At 40.9% G+C, this 6,422-nt stretch overlaps 1 long non-coding RNA gene across 3 annotated transcripts; it reads right to left on the bottom strand.

Annotated features, from left to right (window-relative positions):
• Nucleotides 1-318: 318 nt before the first annotated feature.
• On the bottom strand, nt 319-4,702 carry LOC116553771. 3 transcript variants are annotated; one of them, XR_004269903.1, is made up of 3 exons: nt 4,361-4,702; nt 1,676-1,792; nt 319-1,581 (listed from the first exon to the last, which is right to left on the bottom strand). It is a non-coding gene; the product is annotated as an uncharacterized LOC116553771 (long non-coding RNA). The 3 variants fall into 3 exon arrangements; XR_004269904.1 differs by lacking the exon at nt 4,361-4,702 and adding an exon at nt 2,600-3,182; XR_004269902.1 differs by lacking the exon at nt 4,361-4,702 and having other exon boundaries at nt 1,676-2,135.
• Nucleotides 4,703-6,422: the final 1,720 nt, after the last annotated feature.

Genomic DNA, 6,422 nt, shown 5'->3' with positions numbered 1-6,422 from the left:
AAGAGACATAAAGCCTTCTAGGCAGGAATCTCTTTGGGCTACAGTGATAGAAATATTTGTTAGGTACTTAAATGGCTTTCAAATCATTTTAATTTGTATTTTCTAAGTTGACCCTTTTAATAAATCTAGGAGGTATTATCTCCACTTAGCGATGAAGAAATGAAAGCTCAGAGGTTGTAATTTGCCCAACTTCACATGGCAGAGCTGGGAACTAGACTCAGTGTCTTCCAGTGCTTATTCCTAGTGGGATTTATTTAAATTGGCACTGAAGATTTGCTGCCAAAAAAGTTTTCAGGGTTAAACAGAATTCAAATATGCTAGGATTATATAGTTTTGTATTTGCTAAAATTAGAATTATTCTGTCATCCTGATAAAAAGCATCAATAACTTTTAGTACAAAATAACAGATCATTTTTTCTTGCTATTTACTGGTTAGGAAAACTCGAATCATACTGTGACAGAATGAGGATGAGCAGACAAGCTTCAATTTCACTATTTATACACAGCTGTTTAGTCAACTGCAGTCCCATGAAAGACATTCCTTACCCATCATGTCTGACACCACTCTTTAAAGTCATAATACACATACTCTATTTGAGATAGTTCTGACCTGACCCAGGTATAACAGGGAGCAACACTAACACAGCAGAATAAAGGCAGTGAATAAGAATTTAGAAGGAGTTATGAGGGCTAAGACTATACGAGTTACACACATTTTTTAAAACCACATCCTGCTATTTCAGTAGATTGACTTCTATCCAGAAAGTGCAGGAGCATTAAGTCTGTTCATACAATAACCCTATCTGATTACCCAGGGTCAAGCTACTGTTTATCTTTGCCAGACAGAACCCATATCCTGAGTTGGGGACCTCAAACGTTCCGTGTTTTTTTGCCAGTTACCTGGTGTACCACTTCCAGGCAATCCAGGCTCTGACATTCTTTCTACATAATCACCTAAACCATAACAGAAATACTCAATTTTTAAAAGTATACAGTAAAAGTAAATACACAGACACAGGGGTCAGGAGTTTTGCCTTTATTTTCCTTCTCAAGAGTGCGCAACATTTTGCAAATGAAGGGCAGTGCTGCCCTCTACTGCTGAATGTTGAAATGTTTTTAATACACTTCGAGGTTCCTACTAGCTTTGTGTAATAGATAACGACAATCTATTACATTGTTTTAAAAGAACCCTTTAAGAATGATTTAAAAGACTGTGTTCTTAGCAAACACATTGAATTTGTTTCCTTCATTATCTCTTCATCTACCTTCATCTTGTACCAAAGAGTAGGATTTTAGGACATGACCGAACCAAAAGAAGGACATTACAACTTAGGGGAAAAAAGCTGAACATGGCCCTAGAAATAAGAGACTGTACTGGTGACGCATTGAAGGAGAAACAGGCTAAGAAGAGGAAATTTTCTTCTGACTTCAAGGTCTGTAGCCTTCCCAGTCTTCTTTTATTTGGAGTGTCTTCATTTGGTTTTTGCTAAGGCAATCCATTTCCTTCTTTACGTTTCTTCGGAGAAGGCTGCTGCCCTAGGATGTGGAGAGAATAGTGTTTCAAAAACATTTTCTATTCTTCTGAAAAAGATAATATAGCTATACAGAGGGCTATTGTTAACATTTACATTTTACAATCATTTAACATTTACAATTATTAATAAAGTTGTCTTACCTTTAAATTGTCTTGAGATTTTATAGATTACTACAGACATCTTGGAGGGCTCTAGATATTTTGAAAACTGTGTTCTCTGCTTTCTTTTCCATTTGAAAAATATTTCAGAGTACATGCCTGCAAGAGGCCAGATCAGATAGACTTCAAAGAGAGTTTGCCTAACCACTACCAGCCTACAGCAACCCAGGGACTAATTTCATATCTATGACAATAGTACTAATAATAGTTTCTATAACTGTGTTAAATGTGTGCATATCAACACAAAGCAAAATTCTTTTTAAAAATAATTTACAGTTAAGAATATTAAAACTCAGACACATCAAGTAATTTAATCAAAGTTTCAAAACTAGTAAGAGGCAAAGCTAGAATTTGATTCCAGGACCAAGCCTATGTATTGTTCTATGCTGCTTATAATTTAATAAAAAAAGCTAAACAAATCCCAAAGGCAAGTGCTTGTAAACAAATCGCAAAGGCAAGTGCTTGTATGGTTTTACAACTTTATTAATAATTGTAAATGTTAAATGATTGTAAAATGTAAATGTAATGATGGTCCCAGTGAATAGCTGAGTACTAAGTGTCAAGTACAATTCAGAGTTTTGTATGAAATCATTAAATTAAATCATTTAATCCTCATAGCAACTGATGAAATAGAACTATTATTATTCCCAGGTGAGGAAACTGAGGCATACAGAGGAAATCTAGTTCCAGAGGCCATGCATTTAACCATTATGCTATACTGCTTCTTAAGCAATGTACAAAAACTATACAGCACAATTTCTAAATGGTACCATGGAACTTAATCACATTGGACAAGTAGATAAAACCATCAGTAGTTTTCAGTCTTACTGATCTATCTGCTATACAAAGATTTCAGCAGCTTTAAATAAAATTCTGCATATGTGGGTACCCACTTTAGGAACTAACCTTAGACCCTGTCCACTCTATGCCCTTCTATGAGGAAGCAGAAAAATACCCTCATTTGGTTCAATCCATGAGTGCAGATTAGGGGAGGAGTCATACATAAGGGAGGGAAAGAGAACTGAGGGAAGAGAAGGAGACACGGTTCCATGAAGGCACACTCAGGAAACAAGCCAGTTAATTTGAGAGGAGAGGTTGATCAAGAATCACTTTCCTTAGGAAGAAGAGTAAACTCATTACAGTGGGAGGACAGTACCATCTCAGGAGCCCTAACTTATCTTATCGCACACTATTTAGCCACACTGTGACACTAGAACAGATTTCATACAGCTTTGGTTTTTAAAGAAATATTTGCTCAGCACATAACTCAGCTTCCAAATAATATCCTACCCTTAGTGCCAGCACACACCCAAAGCACTTTGTGCTTCAGTGCTAAGAATGATAAACTTGGCCCTCCCCTGACTTATTCCTAAGTTTGGACCTTCTGGGTACTCAGGGGCAAGACTGAGTAAAATAAACGTGTATGGCCAGGTGCAGTGGCTCATGCCTATAATCCCAGCATTTTGGGAGACCGAGGCAAGCTGATTGCTTGAGCCCAGGAGTTTGAGACTAGCATGGCCAACATGTGAAACCCTGTCTCTACAATTAGCTGTGCATATTGGTGCATGCCTGTCGTCCTAGCTACTTGAGAGTCTGAGGTGGGACAATCACCTGAGCCCTGGAGGCGGAGGCCACAGTGAGCTGAGATGGTGCCACTGCACTCCAGTCTAGGCAACAGAGTGAGACTCTGTCTCAAAAAAAACCAAAAAACAAAAAACCAACCGCGTGTAGATTTGCTTACAGGTTCATGCAGTGCCCACTGCTCTTCCTGCCTGTCCAGCCTGCAGGCTTCGGATTTCCAAGACAGTACGTTCTAAAGGAATTCATTCCAGGTGATGCTCTTGCTATATGGGTTCCCAGTTTCTCTTTTCCAATTCTTTTGAAGAAAAGGTTTCAGGGAAGGGAGCAGGGGAAGGCAGAAGGGAGATTCTAGGGGGACTCCTGAACAGACAGTCATAAGGAAGGCAGGAGGCAGTAAGAATATCTGCCTCTTTCTCTTCTGACCCTTACTGCCTTTCCCTGGGCACTCACTTTTTCTGGCTGCCTACTTGTTTGGGCAGTATCCAGCTGAATTATCCACTCAGCAAGGAGAGAGTCTTGAGTCAATTCTAAGCCAAAGTGTTAAAATTAGCGATGACCTGAAAAGCATTCTGTTTATTTCAATACTGGCATTAAATTAGAGAGGCAGCCCACAGGGTTCAAGACAGAAAGGTACTGCACTTAATCTCCAAGAACGTCACACTCCCTAGGAAAGCAGTTTGAGACTTAGATCTTACTTAATATATAGGCTTCCTTCTCCCCCAGTAATTGCCTTTTTAAAAATTCAGAGCGAATATTGTGGGGACATGGAGAAAACCTGCACCTGGCACCTTCTTTGTCCCTATCAGCATTGGCTTGATTATGGAGCTGCTTAGGATGTTAATAAATATTTGGTCTTAGCCAACAGTGTTTAGGCAACCTAGGGTTGTTTTCCTCCCAGGGAATGACGTAGGGAGTGACCATGATATTGCTGGCCAACGCAATATCATACTTTTAAATCAAATTCCACAAGGCCCTCTCAGCAGTTGCCCCTGCTTTTGGAAACACTGAAAGTTCATTGTCATTTGAACTTCAGTGTCGAACTTGCAATGCTTAAAGTGTTATTAGTGAAACACTGTGGACAGTTACCTTTAAAACCAGAGGCAATGTTTCTGAAAGAAGTAGATGACACAAAAAGTTGACAGATGTTACACAAAGTTCTTTTGCTTGTGTTTATTACTCTGAATGAAAATTTATTTTGAGATTTATAGTATTATCCAATGAATAGATGCTGTGATATTGTTTCCTTCTGAAACGTCAAGAGAATTGACTCTTTCTTCTACCGTTTGTTGAAGGCTTAGTAAGTGCAAGAAACATAGGGAGACTTATAGGCCCCTAGCCAAAAGAAGCTACATGGCCAACAAGCATATAAAATACCCAGCATCAGTAGAGAAATGCAAATTCAAAACTACAATGAGATACCACCTTATACCAATCAGAATGGCTATTATTAAAAAGTCAAGAAATAATCGATGCTGGTGAGGTTGTAGAGAAAAGGGAATGCTTATACAATGCTAGTGGGAACGTAAATTAGTTCAGTAACTGTGGAAAGCAGTATAGTGATTTCTCAAAGAACTTAAAACAGAATTACCATTTGACCCATTAATCCCAGTATTGGGTCTATACCCAAAAGAATATAAATCGTTCTACCATAAAGACACATGTACATATATGTTCATGGCAGCACTATTCACAATTGTACAGACATAGAATCAACCTAACTGCCCATTACCAGCAGACTGCATAAAGAAAATATGGCACATATACACCACAGTATACTATGCAGCCATAAAAAAGAAAGAGATCATGTCTTACGTAGCAACATGGATGGAGGTGGAGGGCATTATCCTAAGTGAACTAATTCGAAAGAGAAAAGGAAATATCGCAAGTTCTGCCTTATAAATGGGAGCTAAACATTGAGAACACATGGACACAAAGAAGAGAAAAACAGACCTACTTGCGGGTAGAGGGTGGGAGGAGGGAGAGGATCAGAAAAAAAAAAACAAAAACCTGCCAAGTACTATACTTATTATCTGGGTGACAAAATAATTTGTACACCAACCCCCCCCATACGTAATTTACCTATAAAACAAACCTGTACATGCACCCCTGAACCTAAAAGTTAAAAAAGTTTGCTGTCTACAAAGGGTGTGGCAGATATGCAATGACAACAATAGCTGACATTTAGAGAGTGCTTCTAATATGCAACTAACTACTTCGTATATGTATTAACTCACGAAAATCCTCACAACAACCCTGAGGAAAATACTTCCACAAAGCAGGAACCTCCACAGAGAGGTTAAAATAACTTGACTAAACCTGCTCAAGTTCATAAGCGGCCGCCAGAATCTAAACCTAGACAGTCTGGTCCTGTAGCTAGGTTCTTAACCACAAAGGCATTTTCTAACATTGTTAAAATACAGAAGCACAGGAAAGATATATTTTGACCAGAATAAGGGTTAAGGGAAGGCTTCATGGATGAACTGGCATTCACTCTGGATCTTGAAGGTCAACAGATGGAGAAGGGTTCTGGGGAGGAAGGACTCTTACGGGGAAGGAACAGCCTGACGAAGAGGCACTTTGGGTACCAGCCAGCTGTCGACAGCAAGATCGGGTCCGGTGCGAGCAGGAGGAAGCTGGGAAGGGACCCCACGCCCAAATCCCGAAGGTCCTTAAGGACCAGGCCTCTCTGTAAGGAACCGGGAAGGAAAATCTCAAACTATTAATAGAAGAGCGGCAGAAAGAAACTCGTGGACACCCTTCCCTGTTGGCAGGACCTTCCCTGCCAGACACCAAGGCTGGCAGCACAGCCACATTTCCCTCAGGGGGAAACAGCCGACCAGGTGGTCAAGGTCGCCAGCGCGGGCTCCGGAGCTGCACGTCCCGGCCGAACACTCGCGTCCCGAGCACAGACGTTGGGGATTTGGCTGCCAGCCCGGGGCCGCCAGGTCGAGCCTGGCAGCGTCAACATCTGCTCGGCGGGAACACGAAGACCTGTCCTCGGGAACTGCCTCCGGCCACATCCCCGAATCCTCCGGACCCTCGAAGGTCAAAGAAGCAGCCTCTCGGTGACTACCCCGGCTCGTTCGGCTCCTCCCCTCAGTCGGGGGACCCAAGGAGTAATAGCCTCTGCGATAGGAGAACGCTCTGC

The sequence above is a fragment of the Sapajus apella genome, unplaced genomic scaffold, assembly GCF_009761245.1.
Source record: "Sapajus apella isolate SASKATOON/1434 unplaced genomic scaffold, GSC_monkey_1.0 scaffold13, whole genome shotgun sequence".
Lineage (NCBI taxonomy): Eukaryota > Metazoa > Chordata > Mammalia > Primates > Cebidae > Sapajus > Sapajus apella.
Note: the sequence above shows the minus strand (reverse complement) of the source record. Positions and strands in the feature narration are given on the sequence as shown.